Genomic DNA, 26588 nt, shown 5'->3' with positions numbered 1-26588 from the left:
ATGTTTTGCTTTCATTGCTGTTCAGCTCAAAATATGCTGTAGCCTGAAATTTTCACCTTAAATATTTATGGTGTTGTTCAAATTTCTTGTTTCTCTACCAATTTTTTAATCTACTTGAACTATAATTTCTAAGAGATGTGTGTTAACATTTTTCACTATGATTGGAAATTAGTCATTTTGTCAGTTTTGCTTTATATTTTGAAGCCATGTTCTTATGTGCTCACTAGATTGTGATTATTATAACTTCTAGGTAGATTGTTATCTTAATAACTAATTTTTCTATGACTATCAAAGATCTTTCCTTGAATTCCATTTTCTGTAACAATTTTGTTATATGATCTATCTTTAGTTTGGAATTTTTCTGTTTTTTTCTCTTTCATACCTTTATTTTCAGTCTTTATGTAGTTTTATTTTCGGTCTGTCTCTACAACATAGAGATCTAGATTATTTTAAGTCTGTGATTAAAGCTTTTGTCTTTTTAAAAAATATTTTTAATGTTTATTTATTTTTGAGAGAGAGAGAGAGAGAGCTAGCAGGGGAGGGACAGAGAGAGAGGGAGTCACAGAATCTGAAATAGGCTCCAGGCTCAGAGCGGTCAGCACAGAGCCCGACACAGGACTCGAACTCATAAACAACAAGATCATGACTTGAGCTGAAGTCAGTCGCCTAACTGACTGAGCCACCCAGGTGCCCCAGAGCTTTTGTCTTTAAATAAATGAGTTTAGCTCATTTATGTTTATTTAATGGCAAGTGTATTTGGGCTTATTTCTCTCATTTTGAATTAATTTTCCCATCAAAACATTTTTTTCATTTTTCTGATTTTTTAAATAATGGTTCATTTAATTTTTTAAAAATGTTTGTTTATTGTGAAAGAGAGATATAGAGAGCAAGTGGGGGAGGGGCAGAGAGAAAGAGACAGAGAATCCCAAACAGACTCTGTGTTGTCAGCGCAGAGCCCAACATGGGGCTCAAATTCACAGACGGTGAGATCATGACCTGAGCCGAAACCAAGAATCGGATGCTCAACTGACTGAGTCACCCAGGTGCCCCTAAATACTGGCTCATTTTAAATATTTTTCTCTATTTGCCATTCCCCAAATTATAGATTATATTTTCTTTATTTGAATGATTCATTTTGACTTTAATGTTCAACTTAACCACTAGGTTTTCTACGAAACATTTGAGTTTGCAGTGCCTTTATTCCCTTCAAATCTCAATTTTGTTATTTACAATTTTTCTTTTTTTTTCTCACAGTACACAGTTACAGCTGTCAATTCTATCAGCTTGTACGTTCACTATTTCTTTTAATCCCACACTGTTCACTTTGTTTCCTCAATGAAATGCATTCTTCATTGACGATATGATTATGGTAATCTCTCTCAGTCATTTGATACGAAAAATACCAGTGTTGTGTAATAATTAAAAGCCTAGGTTCTCACAACAAACTCGGTTCATATTTGTCTCTGTATTCATTAGCTCTATGACATTGGAAAACGACTTAACATTTATGTATCTTAGTGTAAAATTGTAATAAAAAATTATTTCTGGGTCATAAGGGTTGTGAAAATAAAATAAGAAATAGAATGCCCAGGATTTCATTTTTCTGACCCATTTAAAAGCATGTGGCCAAACTGCTGCCATGACACTTTGGTGTATATTTTTATAAACAGATACTTTTCAACATCTGTTTCTTAAAAACAGATTTTTTTCCAACATGATCAAAATGAAAAAATTAACATTCATATATTACTACTCCAAACCTCAGACCTCATTCAAGTTTTCCTAATTGTTACAAAATGTCCTTTGTAGCAATATATATATATATATATATATATATATATATATATATATTTCAAAATCATGAGTTTCATTTAAGTTGTCATTTCTTTTAAGTCTTCTTCAATCTGGAACCGTTCTGGACTCTCCTTGATGTTTCTGTCCTTGTCATCTCTGAACCTTATGGGCCAGTTATTCTGTTGAATGCTTCCTTCTTTGGGTTTGTCTGTTGTTTCCTCTTTAATAGACTCATGTTACAGATACAGGGATATTTCAGGAGAGATACTGCATTTTATTGCATTTCATCAAGGAGTGCAAAATCTCCATTTATTCTATTACTGATGATGTTCACCATGGTCACTTAATGAAAGTGGTATTGACATATAAAATGACTCCTTTTCCTTTTGTGATCATGATGGATTTTCTACCCCTTCTCCTTAGCCAAGATTGAATTTGGGTTCCCAGAATGCTTTGGCTGTATGGTTCTGAGTGAGAACCCCTTACAAGGGGAACTGATTGAGTTGAAAGGCAGGGAGGTAGTAAGAGCCATGTTTATGTTCAGAGGCTTGGGGAAGTGTCAGCTGCTGTGGCAGTTAAGGCGCATTCTTGAAAATCTGGATGACACGAGGCACCATTAGAATCCACAGCTCCTCCCGCTCCTGCTGGAACTACATCACGTGCATGTTGATTTAGCTTTGCGATAAAGGGCATCAGCTTCTCCTACAGGTAAGATTACTTGTCATCAACATTAGAGGCAGTGTGAGACTGACATGGGTTCATCCTCATGGGTTCCACTTTTTCCTTGCCCTCTCCCCTTCACAACCATGTTTCCTTCCTGCCTTCTTGCCCGCTTTGCCGACGTCTGTCCCTGCACCAGAGGCAGAGGCAGTAAATAGCTATGTGTAAACTGTATAACCAGATCTCTTGATAACATAGGGTTAAACCTCTACAATAAATTCCTTATTCTATGTCACTCCGGACTCTTCTGTTTCTTTGACCAATCCCTGACAGAAATATAAAAATATTCATACCTAGCAATCTATCTATAGCTCCCATTCAAAGCCAAAATTTTGAGGTTCATTCTTACCTTCCTTTTTCCATGTTTCTAGCTCTTTTCTAATATGAGAAACATACCGTCTATTAGAAATAATGTGTTTACTGTTTGACCAATCCCTCTGAATATAACCAATCGTTCAGAGTCATCCAACACAGATACCTTACTCAACCTCTTGACACTGATATCCCAGACCAGCTCACTTCTGCATGGAGGCCCCCTCTTATTCTGCTTGACCTCTGACGTACCATGTCAGATGAATCTTCTCACCCTACTAGCATGTTGGTACCTTATTCCTGGGCAGGAGCCCATTATCTCCTCCCCCGCCTCTCATCCATCTCTCCTCATTCTGTTCCATCTCTGACACACTGTGTACCCCCCATTCTCATTCTCAACCCCATGCCTGGTATAGAGGCCATGTTGCTCAGCCCCATCTAATGATGTTAGGATTTAATTTTTCAGGAGGGAAAAGAGGAGCAAAAGGGCAGTAGAAGAAGAAACCGAAAATTCATATGATAGCTGTCTTGCATACCTTTCTAAGGTAAGAGGTTACTTGTTTGTTTGTTTACAAAAAATTTAAAGATCTGCTTCTGTAATTTCTAACTTCTCTGGTTGCTATGTGATATTGATCCTAATTGTCCTCATACTATAGGTAATGTATTTCTCCTTGATTATTTTAGAATATTAGTTTGTTTTTCTTTCCCTTGTGTTCTTCAGTTTGACTACAACATGTCTCTGTATAGATTTCTTTATTTATATATTTCCTGTTTTGTTCTTATACAGAATCTTTTGTTCTGAAGACTTTATGTATTTCTTAAATACTGAAAAGAAGTCAATAGTTATGTGAAGTGATAGAGATGTTAACTAATGGTAATGATTTTGTAATATCTAAGTATATCAGATCAACACTTTGTACACCTAAAATTCACACAATATTATATGTCAATTATATCTCAATGCAAATTGAAAAAAATAAATTAAAAATAAAATTTTAAATACGTGGCAGTTGTGCACAGAAATAAAGCTATTTGCAGAAGTTTTGATTTTTAAGATTAATATTTGATGTATTCAAATTAATATGAAAGCCAAAATAGCAGTTATTTTTAAATACAGTTACACCTTGGTTTGCAAGCATAATTTGTTCCAGAAACATGCTTGTGATCTAAAGCATTTGTCAAAGTGCATTTCAAGAGCCATTGGCTCCATTGTGATCATGTGACATTGGGCATCATGTACTACTTGTATTGCAAGATATTGCTCATTTATCAAGTTAAAATTTATTAGAAATGTCTGCTTGTCTTGCAGAACAGGTTACCCATAATCCAAGGTTTTACCGTATATTGCTTTTCCTGGGGACTTGGATGGCTCAGTCAGTTGAACATCCAATTCTTGATTTCAGCTGAGGTAATAATCTCATGGTTTGTGGGATTGAGCCCCATGTCCAACTCTGTGCTGACAGCATGGAGCCTCCTTGAGATTCTCTCCTCTCTCTCTGCCTCTTCCCGACTTGTGCATTCTCTCTCTCTCTCTCTCTCTCTGTCTCTGTCTTTCTCTCATTCCAAAAATAAATAAATAAAACATTTAAAAAAATGAAAAAACATATAAATTGCTTTTCCATCATCTATATACTCTTTTTCTATCTTTCTTATATGACAAATGATAGAAGGTCCCAATTGATCTCACATTTTCTTGCCATTGTGGTTTTCTTGTTTTCTTGTTTTTAGTGTCTTTTTTTTAATTTGTCTTGAGTTCTATTTGGATTCCTCAGCACTACCTTAAAATTCAGTAATTCTCACTTCTGTTTTGTATAGACAGGAATCTATCATACCTGTTTTACTGAAAGCTTTTTCAAATATTTTATGAATTTTAGGCCAGATTGTTCTGCCAAGTACCAGCTGTGTGACCTTGCAGAAATTGCTTTGTTGCTATGCCTGTTTTCTCCTATTTAAATAAGAATAATGGTGCTTATTTTCTTGTTTCATTATACTATCATTCTTAGCTGATATTATTACATTATTACATTCAAATTTTAATTGTTCCTGTATTTCAAATTATATCATTATTATGTGTGTCTGTTCTTGTTTCATTTATGCCTGTTTTCATTTCATAATTAAAAAAATAAAAAGAACTCATGTTCTGTTTTTGAACATGCAGAACATATAAAATGCCTTGTCAGATTCATCTATGCAATTATTTTAATCTACAGTGAATTCTTATTCCAACTAATTTTGTTAACTTCCTTTCTTAACCTTCTCAGATTATTCACATGCATTAAAATTTGGGTTCATATGAATGCTGTGTGGAAGTGTCTCCACAGCATTTACTCTCTCTGTGTTAACTCCTCCCTGTACACCAATTTTATATTTATATTTATGGTCCTAATCCAGAACCAGGTCAAGTCATAGAACCAGTTTCCTGATTCAGAGTATTGCTGGAGAAATCATGTATTTAGCTACAGAAACAGAGGGCAGGTTGATTAATTTCTGGTAGAAGACATTGCACTTGTGCCCCCTACTAATAATGCTCTAAAAGTCATATCTTCAGACAGAGGTTAGCAATGACTTTTCGTCTGGTTTTCAGGCTTCATATTGTGAGGAAATCATACATGGAGCACATTTAGTCTCCATGTCCCTTTCGGAAAACAAACTCTCTGCCGCCACTGCCTGTATATGGATTTTTATCTCTGTTGCCATTTTATGTTTCTGTTCTCTTTCTTGCCATGGACATGTTTGTTTTGTTTTTGATCCTGCTATGTCCTCATCATATTATTATTATTAATTGCTAGTTACTTACTTTATTATTTACTTTACTAAATTAGTAAATTAGTTACTTTATTTTATTATTGATTATTTTTATCTGCCTTGCATATCTTTGAAATTGGGCTTGCTCACTTAATTTCCAGATAGTTATGTTTCTAATGTCTATACTTTGGTTTAATTCTCCATTTTAAATTTGACATAACTGTCAGAGTATAAGTTGGCTTTTTATATAACAAATAAACACCCAACACACACACACACACACACACACACACACACACCTAAACATAGTTTACTTACCAGGCTCAGTATTCTGAACACATAGAATACAGATATAATATTAACAAAGTAGTGCCTATATTTTCCCAAGATGTCAGAAACTAGTTGGAGTTTTATCGTTTTTTTCCAAATGACTTCCGGGAACTGTGTAAATGTATTTCAAGTAAAAAAAAATGATTTGTAAGGGAAAAAAATGACATTTGTGATCAGAGTTGACTGACTAGATGGAGATTCTCACCCCTGAAGAAACAACAGAGGCCAGTAACATGTCTTAACATCTAACAAGATATATATAGTCTCTTCTTTTTAATGAAAGCCAGAACCTACTTATGTTTGGTCCAGTTTTTTACTAAGATGAAATAGCATGTTTCAAATACTTTAAAGATGTAGCATGTTGCAATATTGTTTTTGAGAGAGGAAAACAATTGTAAGAAAACAGTGATAATTTTCAAGAAGCAAATCATCATTCCCAAACCACAGTTCTGTTTTGTCAGCCAAAAGCTAGAAAATGTATTGTCACTTCTAAAACTGCTAAATTGCTATTAATTTTTTCATGATGTTTTAAAATATAATAAAATGCTAAAAGGGAATGATTTTAGCTGTGATTCTGCTTAATAAGCGAGACATGCCAAGTGATATGTGAGGCCATGAAAGTGGGATTTGCAAAAAGACAGTGGGAAAACCAATTTTGCAGCACTTTTTTGACCCTCAAATTCTGTCATAAAAAAGAAACTGAAAATAATTTTTGGATTGCATCTTGGCTTCTGTGAGTCTTAGCTCTTCTCCCAGGTATGGGCTGTTTACATGGGAGAGCTGGCCTAGGATTGTGTTAGATCCTGTTTGAAGAGAGCCTTATAAAGAAACAAAACACAATTGCAGTGCCCCGTGATGAATACTATGATGGCAGTAGGCATGAGATGCTATGGGGCTGTGTACATGGGAAAGGCTCTGATGTAGGCTATTAGGGTCACCTTATTGAATGTAGTGATTCAAGTTCAGTCTGGAAGGTAATGAGTGTAGGATAAGGTCTGAGGCAGAAAGAGAGCTCAGGGTCCACCGAGAACAGGGGAAGCTGTTCCCACCTTCTGGGGAAGTAGCCAAGTGAACTGCAGTATGGGACACATTTGCCTAAATCAAGGGAACTGCCCAAGAGGAATCCCCAACAATGTAGTGGAAGGGACTCAAAATGATCCACAAAATTCCTACAAAATACTCACCAAGTTCTGTGAAAACCAACATGGTTTCACAGAGTACTTATCTAATAGAACCTTTCTCTTTTTTGCCTTCTACCCAACTTTCTCCTGTTTACTGGACTGATCCGTCCTGGAGATAGGTCATGGTCAGCTGGATGGGGAACAAAAGTAAAAGTAAAAAGCTGGCAGGAGGGGACAGCAAACAACCCTTTGGTCACGACAGCCCCAGGAATGGGGGAAGAAAAAGCTCCACAGAATATGTTTTCAAGGATGTGAAAGACCAAAACAAAATTTCTTTATGATTATTCCCCACAAGTTTTGTTTCCTTAATGTAACACTTACACATGTAAAATGGGATTCACAATAATACTTCATATGGTTGTTGTGAGAATCAAGAAAGGCAATATGTGTTAAAAAACAGGGCACCTCTCATTTAAAAGAAGAGCCTGCTGTGAAATTATTTTAGTACACTTCCTTTTTTTACATTCATCATGACTAGAATAGAGAGCTAAATAGATCAGTAAAGGGAGAAGTAAATTATGAAGAGGAAACAGAGATGGAAAATCCCACTGGTCTGCTAATTATGTACATTATATAAGGAAGGCCTACCAGATTGGTGGAGGCTGAGAGTGGCAATGGTCTTCTCATCCAGCAGGCCTTCAACTAAAATATCACACAGGCCACCATCTTGGGTCTATATGGTCTTTCACCCATCCTATCTTTTGTTTATTTATTAAGCTACAAATCTTTGATATTTTCCATGCAAGCCTCTGATAGAAAGTCTCAGAAGTCAGAGAAGAGACAATACTCCTGTTAGAAATTACTCAACGTCAAGTTAAAATTTCCCCTCAATAGTCTGTTAAGTGACTCACTCTCTGAAGATTCTTTCATGAATATGTGGTATTGAAGGATATGACTCATAGTCCTGGCATATTTGTAGATTTGTCCCATGAAGACAAAAGGGGTGCACTACATGCAAAACAATAAAAGGCCGCAACAGCAGAAAAAGGCGTGTGAAATCATGGTGGGACTTCTGTTTCTATGGTAACTCGCCTATGGTTTTGGTGTAGCCAGAGTCTTCTTTTGAGCCAATCATGATAATGTTCTGATCTATAGTTTTCCAAAACATCCAATCAATTTGCTTCATGTTTTGATTTTTTTCTCACATGCATACTTAGTTAACATTTCATTGAATTGATGATTTGGTGTCATTTGGGTACAATCAAGTATCTATCATGTTCATTAGATTTTTAGTTCAATTACTCAAAAGGACATTTTTTTCTTCAGCATTAACTTGGAAAGATGAGACACTCTAGGAAGTAGTCTCATTGTGTTAATTTTAATCTAATGATGTGTTTATAACACTCAGCTTGCCCTTCTGTCAGGAATCAGTGTACTTATTACAAAAGAAAGTTGTCGTTTTTTTCAGTATCCCCTTCTGTATATGGTAGGTGTTACATTTATAGCAGCCATCTACAAATAAAGTTTCAGTATTTATGTTTGCTGTTCTGCTATATTGTTGTTATATTGATCTGTTTTCAGGGAGACTGATGGTTAGAGACTTGGGATATTGAGACTATTTTGAACTTCTGTTTACTTTCAATAAATGAAGTAAGGCTTTGAAATTAGTCATGGTTTGAAAAATATGTCCAAGGGGATTTAGTCAATGTTTAGTCTCATATCCTCATGCAAGAGAAAGCAATAATCTCTAAGAATTTCTATTGAGTCAAGTCAGCATAATCTGAATACAGTAAATATGATAATATTTAAAAGGGAGTGGCATGGAGCAAATGTTGATACAGACCAAAGACTCTTGTCAGAAATTTAGATGATTGGATAATTGTAAAATAAAACATCTTATTTTTTAAAATGTTTGTTTATTTTACAAGAGACAGAGAAGGCAAGAGACAATCCCAAGCAGGCTCTGTGCTGTGAGCACAGAGCCTGATGCAGGGCTCAAACTCATGAACTGTGAGGTCATGCCCTGAGCCGAAACCAAGAGCCAGATGCTTAACCGACTGAACCACCCAGGTACCCTGAATATTCTTTATTCCTGTGATTGTGTACGTGACTCACCTTACCAATCACATAATCTAGATTTTTTACTATTTTGTTTCATCTGGTCTCCAAAGGAATTGTAGTAGGAATTCATCATTTCCCTTGAGATGCTGAATTGTATGGGTATTAATTTTACTTTTGTCCTATGTAAAAACTAATCTCACAAGTAAGTGAACAACAGTTGAGAACCAAATAAGTGATATTGCTTTTAAATTATGGGTTGGTACTTAAATATGTTGAACTTTCTTACGTAATTTTAATATAGTGTTCCAAACAGGAAGTATCTGAGTAGACTTGAGTAGTCTGATTCATACATTCTGCTTTAGTTTAGATTTCCTATGTCTATATGATGTCAAAATAATTTGCTTTGAAAAATGAACTATTTATTTAGCCACTGAGCTAAATGATTTATACGACAAAAGTTTGCCTAATGCCAAAAAATAGAAGCTCTCTGCTTATTGTCTGAATATTTAGGCGTCTTTTTAAAACTTGAGTAAAATAGGTGATAGGGATTAAAGAGTACACTCGCTGTGATGAACCCTGGGTGATGTAAGCAAGTGTTGGATCACTATATTGTACACCTGAAACTAATATTACAGTGTATATTAATTAACTGGAATTTAAATAAAATCTTAGAAAATAAAAACAAATAAACTGATATATATATTTATATATAATATATAAAATACCATTTCGTATATAGTGGTTTTACGTGTCTTTCAGATTTGACTTAACTTCAAAACAGGATATTCCAGAGAAGATAAATAAGATGGATCAGTCAGTGCTTCATTATCCCAGTCCCTAAATATTTTTTTTTAATTTTTTTAACGTGTATTTGTTTTTGAGACAGAGAGAGACAGAGCATGAACCGGGGAAGGGCAGAGAGAGAGGAAAACACAGAATCGGAAGCAGGCTCCAGGCTCTGAGCCATCAGCCCAGAGCCCGACGCGGGGCTCGAACTCACTGTGAGATCGTGACCTGAGCTGAAGTCGGAGGCTTAACCGACTGAGCCACCCAGGCGCCCCATCCTAAATATTTTTTAGCTCAGTGATATTATTTTGTTTTGTTTTGAATTTTTTCTGACTTTTGTTTTTTTACCTGTTCTAGAACAATGCTATTTATTTTTTACAATGTTAATATTAAATATTTGATATGTAAATATTAAACAACACATTACTGCACAAGCAATGGGCCAGATGAGAAATCAAACAATAAATTGAAATATGCCTCAAAACAAAACAAAAGAAAAACACAGTATTCTAAAACCTGTGGGATGCAGAAAAAGCAGATATTAGAGTGAAATTTATGCTATAAATGCTTGTATTGAGAAACAAAAGTCCAAAGAAACAACTTAACATGACACCACAAGGAAGCAGAAAAAGAAGAAACTTAGCTGAAATTTAGTAGAGAAAGGAAAGAACAAAGAAAAATCAGAAATAAATAAAATAGAGACCAGAACAGACAATAACATAACATTGAAAGTAATGGCCAGTTTTTCCAAAGAAAAAGAAAAGAAACAAAATTGGCAATGCTTTAACTACACTAATTAAGAGAAAAAAGACTCAAAAACCAAAATGAGAAACGCAAGAGAAAACAATACAACAGATAACCACAGGAATACATAATGTGGTAACAAATTTTGATAAACAATGATATACTAACCATGTCGATAACTTAGAAAAAAATAAAACCGATTAACTCCTGAAAACACACAAGTTACCAAGATTGACTCATGAATCTTGAATCCATGAAACAGGAAATCTTCTTTAACCGATAACAAGAATGAAAGTTGAATTAGGAATCGAAAATCTCCCATCACAGAAAAGCCCAAGACCACAGGTTTCATTGGTGAATTCTACCAAACATCAAAAAAAAGGAATGAATGATCACTTTCATCAAAATCTAACCAATAATGGAATAGAAGAAACACATTCGAAATCATTCTATGAGGCCAGTGTTACCCTGATACCAAAGCAGGATAAAAATAATGTAAGAACAAAACAATCTGGTTTGTCCAATAAGTGTTACTACTCCAGCCGTCTCATTCTCCTCACGCCTCCGCTCTTTTCTGCTGTCTTAAGTCACATTTGACACAGCAACCCCAATCTGCTGACTGAAGCCCAGGAAGAACCTCATGATTCCCCTTTGCTCAACTACGCAAAGCAGCTGGCAAGGAAAACCCACAGTCACTGTCATTTCTCAATTTGACTATATTCTCCACTGTTTAAGGGTAGCCACCCTGACATTTCTGGCAGTTTGAACTATTGAAAGGAGAGCTCCTCTGATCAGAGAGGATCATCCGTATGTATTTATAAAATATGCTTCGAGTTTGATCCTGTGTGATTCATCAAATTACTACAGGGCATCTGTTTGGTGACCCGCTCAGTCTTCCTTTGGGCAAGTCAAGGCATTAGAGAGCTGTGTGTTAGAACACACCCAACGTTTAGTGTGATGCCCACTGAGTCATACGCTGGAGTGTAGAATGCGCTCTTTTACCAAACTATTCGGATTACATAAAAACTCCAGGTAAATGTAAGTTCTATGGATTGTAAAGCAAAGGGGGTAGATAACTCATACTCTCCACTTCTCCAGATACGTGTTTTAGAAATAGCATTTCAAGGGACGTAGATACGTAGAGGAATTATCATCCTGGGCAGACAGCTGCCTTGCCTCTTCAACGATTTCATCCTTAGACAACAGGCCTGCTTCTTTTTCTGGCGTATACATGCTTTATTCTTGATTCTACTCCATACTTGTCTAGGGAAACCCATTTTCACTTGACTTCTAATCTTGGGAACCTGGAAGAAGAGCAGAAGAGTAACTTAAAAAAAAACCTCGGGTCTACCCCCTAAGTTTTCTCACATTTTTCGATACAATATCGAAAATATCAAAAGTTGAATTTTAGACTCAAGAGAGATCACCAGAAAATCTGGCTTTGAGTTGACAGCAATTCACTCATTCACTTGCTCATTCATTCGCCGAGCACGAACTCTGTGCCAGGTACTGTGATTGTAGCCGGACCATTCTATACACCCCTGGTATAAGGCCAAGGATATCTGATAGCACAAATATCCTTAGGGTGATTGGCATGTAGACGTGGAGAAGGCAGTGGCACTAGGTTCACTTCCAGGGTTTATCTGGGGCTAAGAGACTTTATCTGACGTCTTGTCTGTGAGGTCCTGAAAAGAAGTGAGATGTACAAAATGTACATCTGTGTTGATGTAGTCGGTCCGCGTTTTAAACTCCGTTTCCAGGAATTAAGTCGCTCAAATGCTGCTTACTCTTCCGAACAATGGAAAGGTTAGTTCGAAAAATCTGAAAAGTGATGAACTTTGATTATTAATGGCGGAGCAAGTGGGGGAAGAGAGAATGAGAAGCAAATAGTTCAGTTCTAATACCAGCAGAAAGGGAGAGAGAAGGGGGGGGAAAGGAAAAGAGAGACGGAGGGAGAGAGAAAGGGACGGAGGCAAGTCTTTTTATAGTTTGCACACCCAAAATCCTTGGATCAACGATGGATTGAGGTTGATCCAAGCACATTAGAGGTTGCTGGGTGGAGTGGGAGCTTTGGGTTGGTTGTGTTGCTGACTCACATGTGAAAGAACAAGGGGATGATTCCATGCCCAGAGCACCGTCATCGTGCCACCTCAGCCCCCATGCGGTGTCTGCCTTACACTGGCCACTAGCCTGCCGTTCAACGGGAGGCCCTTTTGTGACCAAAGCGCCATACTGGCAGCGAAACAAGATGTCGGCCTCTCTAGCAAAACTTGCCATTTGTGCTGCATCGGCCTCTATTGAATGCTGATCAATCCTGGTAGCACCGCACTCACTCTAGACTGCACTTCCCAGAGCTGTATTTTTAAATAGGGAACTGCTTACAATAGCCATTTACAACTGTATGCTGTTTCATTAGCCGGCCTGGGCAGTGCTGCAGGCATAGATCACTTTGCTTTAAAGATTTGAGAATGTTAATAGTACAGTATATCATTTTAATTATTACTGGATTAATGTTGTGGCTCGAAGAACACCTAATGCAAATCATGAGAAATGGCCAAAAGTGACCCAAGGGTTGCGCGTTATTAGAAAAGTAATAGTTCTGATGCTTAAATATAAGGACATTTTCTTTGTTCAAATGTCAGTCAGCATTCGGCACTAGCGCTTTGCGAAAGGAAAGCGTTTGCTTCATTTATTGGTGGCTGCATTCTGCAGTTCAGGTTCAACAAGGCCAAAGGGGTGGGTTAGAAGATACCTACCCCAAGATGGTCCAAGATGGTAGCCATCAGCTCAGCTGATGAGCTCCGGAAATTATCTCCTCGGGAGTGAGATGTACCGTAAGTGTGACATAAACCCAGGATTTCAAGGACTTAGAACTTTGAAAAAAAAATGCAAAATATATCATTCATTTTTTTGTCATATTGGTCACATGTTGCAATAATATATTTTAGATATATTTGGGCAAATGAAATATGTTGTGAACATTAATTTCAACTTTTTAAAAATAATTTTTTTTTGATGTAGCTGCTAGGAACTTTCAAATTACCTTGGTGACTCATGTTTGTTGCCAACATTATGTTTCTTATGGATAGTGCTGGGCTAGACTTCCAGGAGGAAAGAAAAAATTCTAACAGTAAAAGTGTGTTTAAATAATCTTTTCTATTATGACTAGCTGACTGTATATAAAAGAGAGCGTTAGTAAGAAAACTATAGGGTGACAGGGAGTGCTTATTTCGTGTCGTGAAACAAGAAAGCATAAGAAAAAAAGCAAGCTTCTTCTCTGAGTATTATAGCAAATTAGCCAAAATGTAGCCACATTCTAGACACAGGGTTTACAAATATCCCTCAACAGGTACAAATATATCATTAGTTGCCTCATCTGTCTGTTAGAAATCTATGCCATGCACCTTGAGGTGCATCTTCTTTCTGAACATTTAAATGTCTGGAGCTAATAAGCCTTAGGTTATTCAAGGCTAACTTGAAATGAACTTGCCCATAAAATAAAAGGGGTTAGAAAGAGACCGAAGGGTGTGTGCACATGACATAAATTGGAGGGAAAGCTATGGAAGGATTCTAGATTTCATTACTATGTAGACCAAAGGTAAAAGAAAACCGAAAACATTAATTTTCATTATCGTTTTATACATTTGGAGTTTGTATAAAGTTAGAGCACCAGCAAATAAGCTTTGTCAGAAAGTTATGGAACTAATAAATTCCAGGGATGATCTCCTAAGTCCTCCTCCCTGAGCCTCACCTTGGCCATGATTATGTTGCTACTTGTTGAGAAAAGCTTCATTATATATCAGCAGTGCCTTAGAGCATGTGGTTATAAATGTTTTACAACAAACCACGATTAAGCCCATTGAAGCATGTGCTTATAAGAAACAGGACCAAATAGCTTTGACTTTATAACACTGGAATCTATGATTTTAAACAGATTTTCACTTTGGACACCATGCCCCTTCCCTAGCTCCTGCCCCAGCACATTTTTGTTTTTAAAATGCACATTATTAGGTACATAAGAGAGCCAGAAGTTTAAGGAGGGAAGAGGTGACAGGTTCAAACACTTGAGATGAAAAAAAAATTATTAAGGTCCTAATTTGGACAAACATTATCTAAAGACTTTTTGCTGTAAGTTCTTGACATTTCAAATGGTCTATGAAAATTTCCAAGAAATCCTCCCACAGTCATTTGCTTTTTGAAAGCTCAATTTCTTCCTTTAGTCAGACTTAGCTGTTCTCTATTGTGGTTCCAGGCAAGAAGGCAGAAAACAAACTCATTGTCGTTGCATTAGACATGTGCCAGGTGTTCATCTTACATATACTGTAACGGTACTTCCTTCCAGTAAAAAAAAGAAGAGAGGGAAGGAGAAGGAGAAGGAGGAAGGGAAGGGAAAGGGAAAGGGAAAGGGAAAGGGAAAGGGAAAGGGAAAGGGAAAGGGAGAAGAGGAGAGAGGAGAGGAGAGGAGAAGAGAAGAGAAGAAAGGGAAAGGAAAGGAAAGGAAAGGGAAGAAGGGAAGGGAAGGGAAAGGAATGGAAGGGAACAGAAGGGAACAGAAGGGAAGGGAAGGAATGCTCCAATGTATCCCATAACATAGAAACAACAAGAAAGTAGGGCATATGCATTTTAAATTTTCTTAATATTTATTTATTTTTGAGAGAGAGAGACAGAGTATGAGTGGGAGAGGGGCAGAGAGAGAGGGAGACACAGAATCTGAAACAGGCTCCAGGCTCTGAGCTGTCAGCACAGAGCCCCACATGGGGCTCAAGCGCACAACCCGAAACATGAGATCATGACCTGAGCCAAAGTCGGGTGCTTAACCCACTGAGCCCCCCCAGGCGCCCCTAAGGCAGAGGCATTTTAAATGGAAGGTGCATTAGCTTTTGTACAAATCTCCGAGTTACTGAAATATCTGCTATGAGGTTGAAGACTTTTTATTTATTAGCCTCAATCAAATAGGTCTTTCTTTACGATGTTCCTGATCATTGACGATCCTAAAAAAGCATTCTTTAAAAAATCGAGTTTGCTCATCTATGTGCAGAGAAAGGGACATCATATAAAGAAGCGCTTCAGTGACCATCTGCATATGGCACTTTGTGGCTCTTCCATGTAGAATTTACCCAATTTGCCATGGCTCATATCTCCAGCTGGGATCCAGAAGCACTGGTTTTGACATTCTCATTTTACCATTCTCATTACTTATTTGTAAGTAAGACTTACCTTGAAAGAAGTGGGTGACATTTTAGGAGTCTTTAAATAAACTTTTTAGGGGCGCCTGGGTGGCTCAGTCGGTTGAGTGTCCGGCTTCGGCTCAGGTCATGATCTCACAGTTTGTGGGTTCAAGCCCCGCATCAGGCTCTGTGCTGACAGCTTAGAGCCTGGAGCCTGCTTTGAATTCTGTGTCTCCCTCCCTCTCTGCTCCTCCCCCATTCATGTTCTGTCTCTCTCTCTCTCCTTCAAAAATAAATAAAAACATTAAAAAATTTTTAAATAAACTTTTTAAAAAATATATTTATTTTTGAGACAGAGAGAGGAGCGTGCATTAGTGGGGAAGGGACAGAGAGAGAGGGAGACAGGATCCAAAGCAGACTCCATGCTAACAGCAGAGAACCCGAAGTGGGGCTCGAACTCACGACCCGTGAGATTAATGACCTGAGCTGAAGTCAGATGCCCAACCGACTGAGTCGCCCAGGCGCCCTGCAAATAATCCTGAAAACAACAACAAAAATGACAATAGTAAACATTCATTGAGTGCCTAGGATATGCTAGCTATTGTCCTAAGCACTATATATCTTACCACATCCCCAAGAGTTAGATACTGTTACTTTATACATTAGGAAACCAAGGTTCAGAAATATGGCCCCCTGGGCAGAAATGTGATTTTGCTCAGATTTGTCTGACCCCAAATTATGCTCACTTTCTCTGATGCCATCCTTCCTCTACATACACATTTTACTCAAATAATAGAAATGGTAGAAGCCTGACCTATCACTATAATAATATAAATTGTGTGTAACATTGACATTCACACCTGCCACCTGTAGAAGAGGTCTATGAGAAAAACAACAAAAAAGTATTTTATGACGGTTTCGTTATGTTTACTTGCCCTACGTAGAAAAATTAAGTTCCGTCAGTGTGAGGCTATATCACACAGCATTAACCAGTTGAAAAGCAAAAGCAGGTGATGATAATAAGCACGCATGGAACACACACACCTAAATTAGCTTACCCGGTTACTGTCCATGAATTTTCCAGTGTATGGACGTGAACAGTCCAACATGGTAGCCACTGGCCACATAGAGATGCTGAGCTATTAAATGTGGCTAGTCCTAAGGGAGTACTTGGAAGCATAAAACACACACCAAATGTTAGAGACTTTATACAAAACAATGGATTGCCTCGTTCATAACTTTTCATATTGAGTATGTTGAAAGGATAACCATTTGGCTATATTGGACTAAATAAAATATTACTAAAATGAATTTTACCTGTTTCTTTTTAAAACATACAGCCACCAGAAAATTTACAATTGAATTCGGCTTGTATTGTAGTTTTACTGGACAGTACCAGCATAGAATAATCCAGAAAATAAGATTCTGAGAGATAACCACACTAAACTTATGAAAAAGTATTTCTTTTCTCCAAAGTCCCTAATGTTCTTCCAGGCATGGAGGAGGTAAGGGTGAAAAAAAAATCAAAATAAGCAAGGCCTTCAATGAATTTCCAGTTATAATGAGCACTAGGGAGGAACAGGTAGAACTTGGAAGGATACTTGTTGAGGAAGAAATAGAGGTCTGAAGGTTGCAAACTGATGTCACCCTTAACCCCTGATTAAAGGCCTGGTTAAGGTCTCACCCAGGTTGTCCTGTAGCAGGGAACTGACCAGATACAAGGTAGCTATAACTACCCATGCCCAAACAATCCTAATTAGTAATGTTGCTTGACCAAAGTTTTTAGGGTACCAACAAAAGGAACTTACTTGCTTTGGTACAGAGTAGAAGACTCTTCATGGTTTGGGGCTCCTTAGTAACCAGGAACTTTCTACTCCAAAGGACAAAGAGTTTCACTGTCACAGAGAGAAATTCTTGCTGACCTTAGACCCCTTTTTTTTTTTTTTTTTTTGGAAACTGGAATAATGGGACACAGGAGCAGAGTTTGGTATTTGACCGAATCCTTCACAATTATCATGCATGTGTATATAATAAAATTAATTCTGTGTCTCTGCATCGTAGCCTGCGGCAAGAAGCGTACAATCAGTTTTGTATGTATAATAGATCACAGAGTTGTTCATGAATAATACAAATGCATTGAGCAGATACTAGTGAGAGAGGATGTTTGTCTTGCATGGAATCGAAGTGAACATGTAATATTGTGATAATATATATTTGATGAATTCAGGTCTGACTTGCCTTTGCCATACTCTGCTAATTCCCCGACAAGGGTTGCCACCATAATTGAGTTTCCAATAACATTATGATTATTTCCACATGATAATTTAATTGTGGGTATTTTTTAATATTGTAATATTGTAGATTTGTGATTATTATGCATTTACATGCAGATTTTCATGGTGACTTGGAGCACATCCCCACATTTGTAACTTAATTTTATATATTATTGCATATATATTTGAGGATGAGCTCATTAATGCAAATAAAAAAATGTAGGTCTGTTTAGTCATTCAGCTTTTATTATAAATGGCTGAAAGCCTTGCTCATTTTTTATAACACTTCTTACAATACTATGAATAAACGAAAGAGAACCTTAATTCAAGAATGGATTCATTAAAAATAATGGTAATGGTTCTAATAATTACAAATTGTACCATATTTGTTCTACCTAATTGGGATATAAGATACTATATATTATTCTTTTCAGCATGTAAAAGTTCTGTATGTGTTATTCATTGACCTTATCCCATGAGCTCCTTGCTATTAAGCATGTAGAAAATGGTAACTCAAAATACAGTCAGTGGAAAGTAAGAGAAAACTTTTAAAAAAAAGTAAAATTCTAAATAATGTGTACATTATGCTTCTTAAAAACTAGTAGTAAATCCCATGTTAAAGACACTTGAGTGTCCTCAAAAACTCAAATTTGAATTCAGAACTAGATTTACAACAAGCAAAGGGGCGCCTGGGTGGCTTGGTCAGTTAAGCACCTGATTCTGGATTTCGGCTCAGGTCATGAGACCTCTGCGCTGGGCACGGAGCCTGCTCACCACTCTCTTTCTCCCTCTCTCTCTGCCCCTGCCCCCCACTCATTCTCTTTCTCTCTTTTTCTCTTCCTCTCTCATAGGAAAAAAAAAAAGAACACGCAAAATATTTTGACAGAAGTCAACTCTGTGCTAGTTCTTTAGCTAAAATAGCTTGAGAATAAAAGCTACCAAAAATTTGGTTTTAAAGACATATATTCTGGAACAGCAAGTATGAAGAAGTTACATCTGCTGCCACTTGCAAGCAGTGGAAATGCTTATCAATTTACAAGATTTTTAAAAAATGTTTATTTTTGAGAGAGAGAGAGAGAGAGAGAGAGAGAGAGAGAGAGAGAGGCAGAGAGAGAGGGAGATGCAGAATCGGAAGCAGGTTCCAGGCTCTGAGCTGTCAGCACACAGCCCGATGTGGGCCTCAAACCCATAAACCATGATGGTCATGACCTGAGCAGAAGTCAGATGCTTAACTGAGTGAACCACTGAGGCACTGAGGAGATTGTTTTTTTTTTTTTATTAAGTAAGAGAGAGAGCTAAGGCAATCATTACTATAGAAAGCAGGGTAAAAACTACTTCTAACAAATACATCCAGAAAATCATGGGCGATAAATTTCACTTTTGCTGAAGTATTAATCTTGCATGTCAACAGAAAAAGAGATCGCTCTGACTGGGATTAATTTCATCCATTTCATTTCAGCTAGTTTGCACTTGCATTGAGGAGGGGCCTTATAAACCATCACTGACATAACCACTGAATTTGAATCGACTGTATTCAGCTAGATGTGTCCAAGTTAAATGATTTATCAGAATTGAGCCATTTTTTAAATGGCAGTGTAAGTTTCATCTCAGATAATCAGAATCAAATGGTGAATGGACGGGCCATGAAAAGCTTAATTTTAATTTAGGTTTTTGTTAGAGTTTGGTTTTCAAATTCATCGAACAGTCAAGAACTGATGTGAAGGAAAGCCCTGATTTAGTTACTGTGGGAGGTAGAAGGGTTTCCAAGAACAGCAGCTGTCAGAATGTTTCTTATATGCCTTTTAGGCTAGAGCCACACCAGGGCAGAATGAAAACAGTGCTATCGTGGAAACACGGCCAAGGACAATTCAGGGGCTGACCAAATTCAGGATATCTAGATTGGCCTCACAGAGTGATGAGGAGAAACCTGAGAAATTGAAGTGGGGTCATGGGACAGCCAAAGATGACATAAAGGGGTCAACATGATGGAAGAAAAAGCTGTATCGTTGAAGTAGACAAGTTAGATGTAAACTTAACTTCTTCATCTATTAAAATGTGGATAACAATAACTACATACCAGAATTACGGTAAGAATTGGAAATGACTATTAGAAATAGCCTAATGAATGAATGTCACGAAGCTTGGCATAAAAAGGCAACTCGGTACATAATGGCAGTGGCTAGCATTAACTGAATGCTTCTAAGAACCGGAGAGCCTTTGCATGCATTTTTATTATTGCTTGATCCCTTGTATGGACTTGCGTATGGATACTTTAGTCCAAAAAGAAAAAGTTCCTTGAGAGAAAGTCAGGTGGAGTTTGAGAAGGGGAAATCACAGATTCTAAAGTGAGTATCTGTGTGCGCATTTGTGTGACCATTCCTTTGCAAAACCTCTTCATGTTGCACTTAGTTACTCCCAAGAGTCAAATTATTCCCTCAATGTAACAGAAAAATAACACAAATGGTAATTCTTTAATCCTTAATAAATGTGTCTGAAGAAGTATGAAAAAATATCTAAGGAATTTTACTGGTAGGTAATATATGTAATTAGAAATGGAATAACTAATGCAATTATCAGTTGGAAACATTAACCTTTAATGTTTATTTTTATCTTTGAGAGAGAGAGAGCGTGAGAGGAAGCAGGGAAGGGGCAGAGAGAGAGGGAGACACAGAATCTGAAGCAGGCCTCAGGCTCTGAGCTGTCAGCACAGAGCCTGACGCGGGGCTCAAACCCACACACCATGAGATCATGCCCTGAGCCAAAGTCAGACACTTAACCAACTGAGCCACCCAGGTGCCCCGGAAACATTACCCTTTAAACCCCATGCCTGATGTCAGAAGCAATGACGAATATTCTCACTGAACTCCATATTACCTGAAATTACGGCTGGCCTTGTGCCACACCAATATCCGGGTGATGAAATTCGCACATGCGTGTTCACCCCTGTGGGAATGATGGTTACTTTTAATAAGCTCCTCCCTAACAGCAATCTTTCTTCCCGCATAGGTGAAGGTTGATGCCTGGCAGTGGTTCCACCTTTGGCAAGGAGCCACGTGATCCTCTAGGAATGACTGGGCCCATTACTGAAGCAAAAGTGCCTGGGCAGGCTGGCAGCTGCGAATGTCCTCTTTACATCATGTTGGACTTGCAGCTACCCCTAGGATCACTGTTAAGATTCTTAATTTACTTGGTATATTGTATTAAATCTGACTCCGATTACCCAGAAGAGGCTAGGAGTTCTTTTTCCTTGTTGTTGTTGTTGTTGTTTTAAATTCTGTGTCCTACCTGGTATCTTTGTGGCATTATCCCTGAATCTGAGAGGGAACAACAATCCACGTGTTTTTTCATATCAGCGACTACAAGGCAGGCAATTTCTTCAGAATTAACGACTAGACTTCGTTCCATATCAATGTAACAAAACTCCAGCTCGTGATTAATCCCAAGAAAATGCCCTGGTACTGATTATTGATTTTAAAAGCCGAGGAAAAAAAAAATCTACCTCCCAGGATTTTACTTATAGTTGCAAGGTTCTATTTATTCTTATTAGTAGTAATAATGATATGCTCCCATGGTGCTTTTGTGACACGTGTTCCTTGCCCTTCAGGTCCTTTATGCAGAGCAAACACAAGAGGAAGTACACTGATTTGCATTGACTTCCCATGGGGGTTCTCCAGGCGAGGGTTTGTTTTTCCACATCTCTGAGGGTAGTGCAAGATCTCACTGAGAATGGAACGTCTAAGGCATTACTGCCCTGTACAGCGGCCAATCAGATTTCCTGAATAATTGCTCAACATTCCATTTGCCTTATTACATTGTGTATCATTTTAATTTCCTCCAGGTAATCATATGATGGATCTCTCCGGCACATAAGGTGCTCGTTTCCTCCTGTGCAACAGCTATAAACAAAGGACTACATGTTCAAGAGAAGAAAACAAAAGTGGAAGAGTCAAAACATATTAAAGAAGCCTAATTTGTTGGAACATATTTTCTGCCCCTCATCATCCCCAGTGGTTTCCTGTTGTGAAACGATGCATTTTGTTTTCAAACTTGCAAACTGGAGATAAAAAGAAGGCATTTTTACTGGGAGGTCACATTCCAGGAATATTATCATATGCGTATTTCTCATGTGTGGCTTGTACCAGAAGAAAGACCCACTTTGTGTGCTTTTATATTTTGGGACCATGTGATGGCAGAGCCATCTTGACATTCTTTTTAAAGAATTTACTACTTGCCAAAAGTCTGTGAAAATACCCCGCTAATCATTTTGCCTAAGGAATATAAATTAAACTTTTTCACTTATAATTTTCCCATGAATTTGGCTTTATAGTGTATGACTATTTAGGATTTCTTAAAGGATCATTGTTTTATTTGGGATGTGGGGCACAGAGGGTTTCTTCAAATTGGAAGACATAGGGTGCAACCGTTGGACTTAGGAAAGTCATTCCCTAACGTAAGAAGAACCACGGATTGAGCGCTTCTTTATATAACAGCAGTCATAGCTAATAGTTGAGATATTTGTGATGGGCTACGTGCTATTTTAGTTACTTCACATTTATTAATAAGCACTGGTAAAACAAATTTGGGCTTTTTTCATTAGTCAACCTAAAAACTTGGATTTTATTTATTTATTTATTTTTAATTTTTTTTAACGTTTATTTATTTTTGAGACAGAGAGAGACAGAGCATGAACGGGGGAGGGTCAGAAGAGAGGGAGACACAGAATCTGAAACAGGCTCCAGGCTCTGAGCAGTCAGCACAGAGCCCGACGCGGGGCTCGAACTCACATACCACGAGATCGTGACCTGAGCCGAAGTCGGATGCTTAACCGATTGAGCCACCCAGGCACCCCAAAAACTTGGATTTTAATTCCACTTTTATCAAGACTCAATGAGACTAAACTCTCTCTATAAAAAAATTCAATGGATAAGTATACGTGCCTCTATTTTACTTTTCATGTTGAACTTAAGTAATTATTCATTGCCAGTTATGAGATGTAGAGGTGTTTTTTTTTAATTTTACATAAATAGTTACAATTTTCAATGAGAAATATAATATAAATCCCTTGAATATTAGGACAATAGGGCAGAGACAGACAATCACCCACAACTCACTGATTTTAAAGCATCAGCTTTGGAGTAACGGCATTGGATTGGGGTCCCAGTTCTGCTATATTCTGAAGACTTCAGGAAATAATGAGCCATGTTAAGCTTCAATTCTGGGTCTGCAAAATGAATAAGATAACACTAACTTATGAGTATTCCTCGGAGATATAAATCAGTTTATTTTTTTAAGTTTGCTTATTAGTGAGAGAGTGAGCTGTGGAGGGTCAGAGATAGACAAAAAGAGAGAATCCCAAGAAGGATCCACACTGCCAGCGTGGAGCCCGATGTGGGGCTCAAACTTATGAACCATGAGATCATGACCTGAGCCAAAACCAAGAGTCAGATGCTTTACCAACTGAGCCACCCAGGGGCCCCAAATTAAGTTTTAAAGTATGAACAGAGGCCTGAACATAGTAGATGCTACATAGTAAAGCTACTTTCACTGTTACTGAAATATAAATATTGTGGCCCTTTGGATTTCACACACATATGTATATGTATACATACATATACATTAGTAGCAATAATGCATATATAATACAAATGCATATATACATAAATATGCATTAGTAGCCATAATGATTCGTCCCATGGTTCTTTTTCGACATGTATGTATATAAAACCAAAAGTGCCATAGTGTGTATATGTGAATATACGTAATGATAATGGTTGGATACACATAATTTGGAATCCTAATGTTTTCTTCTCTTTCTATATTAGTAAATTTTTTACAACCAGTTTTCAAAGTTTTCAAAAGTGAGGATGCTTTTACATGCTTGAACTCCAGAAAGACCATTTATCTTAGCTTTTCTTTGGGGCTCTAAAATACTAGTTTGAAAATTGTCTGCCTCTGAACAAGCTGGTTCTTCAGAGGTGCTTTCTAGGCATGTGGGGGCGGACCGTGGCACATCATTCAGGCAGGTTTGCTTTTATGAGTTTCGGAGTTCCCTGGAAGGGTTCTCTTTCTTTTCATTTCACTTTTGGTGCGATGATTTGCAACCACATGGTCTAGTGGAAAAGACACAGGCTCTCGAGTCTGCCCCACCTGGCCTGGTACTGTGGCTTGCTTGTTTCCTGGCTGGTAGACCTGGAGAAAGACTTTCTCTGAGTATCACTCTCCTTATCTGCAGAGTGGAGTTACCCACACTCACGTTTTAGGGCTGTTGCAAGGATTGAAGGAAACAATTCAATCAAGTTGTTGGCATTTTATAGTTTCTAGCGTTCCTTCGCTGTACACGAAAATCACAATTATATACAAAGGCTCTTTGTTATACTTATATATGCATGTAAATGTATACATACATCCATAAACACACATGTGTTTATAAATATGAAACAGAAACAACAGAGCAGCATTAGTTGTCAAAGCAATGGATACACAGCTTTTCGGGTTGGAAATATAAAGAGACACCCGTGAAAGACTGAATTTACTAAATTACATTTTCTGTGGATCAAACCCAATAACATTGGTTCAGTTAAGCACTGCAGAAAACCCCCAAATAATTAACCTTTTAAGGTAACTCATTAGTTCAACAATTATATTTAATTAGAAACATAAACTATCCCAAAGTCCTTTTATTAGCTGTGTATATCTGTGGATATTTAGACTTACCAATTCTATTTGAAAGAAGCACCTTGGGTCCCAATTGTAATGGTGGTCTCTGGATAAGAGGTCCATTTTCCTTGTGGTATCGTTTTCTGGTTAAAGTTGAATTCCTTGTTAGTTCCATTTGTACAACAGATGTTCTTTATGTTAGATAATACAATGTTGTGTTTGTTTAATGAGCTTGAGATTCCAAGTTGAAAGTAAGATATTTGGTTCTTTTTTATATACTCCATCAGTTTACATGAGAGTGATATGAAATATGGTGGTTCCCAATGGGACAGTACCAGCCCTGGGGACGTTTAGGATATTTGCAGGGGCATTTCTAGTTGTTACAATGTTTAAAGGGCTGCTGGGGGCATTGAGTGGGCAGAAACCATAGGACTTAGTTATCACTGCATTGTGTGGTTCAGTCCCTCCCTAAGGAACTGCCTCGTGTTACATGACTTCTTTTAATCTTGCTAGAAATCAGGTAGATGAAAATCTGTTTATCTGAACCTAGATCCTGACACAGGTAACATATGGACAAAAAGTTGTTGTGATTGCTGTTGTTTTCTGTTTTATTTTTTAACTCAATTTTAATCTGCATTGGATATTCTAGGACTACAACTGCCACATAAACTGAGATAAGATGTCATTTTGCTTTATTTGGAAAATTATAGTGGTTTGTTCACCATTTTAGAAATTTTTGGGGGCGCCTGGGTGGCGCAGTCAGTCAAGCGTCGGACTTCAGCCAGGTCACGATCTCGCGGTCCGGGAGTTTGAGCCCCGCGTCAGGCTCTGGGCTGATGGCTCAGAGCCTGGAGCCTGTTTCCGATTCTGTGTCTCCCTCTCTCTCTGCCCCTCCCCCGTTCATGCTCTGTCTCTCTCTGTCCCAAAAATAAATAAAAACATTGAAAAAAAATGAAAAAAAAAAGACATTTTTGAATGTTTGACTGCAATACCACTTTTCATCATTCAGTCACCCACACTGTCCATCTGTATCATTCTATTTTTAAAGTGATTGTATTCATGGTGTTTCAGCTATAAACATTTGACCTCTTTGTTATGTCTTCTATCTTGTGCCTGATATTTACATAATGAAATGCACATTATTTTATTGTTAAATAGTTTCTTTTTATTACTCTTTTATATTAAACTTAGACTTTTGTATTAATATTTTTCATTACACTTAAAAATTTTTTAAGTTTATTGATTTATTTTGAGAGACAGAAAGAGAGAGCGCATACATGCAGGAGGGGCAGAGACAGAGGGAGAACTAGAGAATCCTAAGCAGGCTCCACACTATCAGAGCCAAGCCTGATGTAGGGCTCAAACTCATGAACTGTGAGATTGACCTGAGCCGAAATCAAGAGTCCAGTACTTAACCAACTGAGCCAGCCAGGCACCCCTTTCTACATTTTAAACACCTTATGTTACCTAAGAATTTCATTTAAAAATGGTAGAGGAGGAATTATAAAATGTTTATTTTTAAATATGGTACCGAGTGGGGGTGTGGCTGAGAACCACTCACACAGTGGTTTATGTGCCAGCTTCGGTGAGAGTAGCATTTCTGAGTTCTAATTCACTTCTGCTACTTGGTAGCTATGTGATCTTAGTCAAGTCCCTTAACAAGTCAGAGCTCCAATACCCTCACATGGAAAGTAAGATTAACAAAAGAAACTGCCTCATATATTTGTTGAGATTACATAAACTAATTCAAGCAAAGCTTAGTTATTGTAAGTGTTGGATGAACATTACCTCTAATAGCATTCGTGATCGGAATGTATAATCATTAGTGCACTGAGATGAATAGCATTGTTCACTTTTTCTTTATCGTTTTGTTTGTG

Source organism: Acinonyx jubatus, chromosome B2 (genome assembly GCF_027475565.1).
Source record: "Acinonyx jubatus isolate Ajub_Pintada_27869175 chromosome B2, VMU_Ajub_asm_v1.0, whole genome shotgun sequence".
NCBI classification, from domain to species: Eukaryota; Metazoa; Chordata; class Mammalia; order Carnivora; family Felidae; genus Acinonyx; species Acinonyx jubatus.
The sequence above is the reverse complement of the archived record's forward strand: the minus strand, read 5'-3'. Positions refer to the sequence as shown.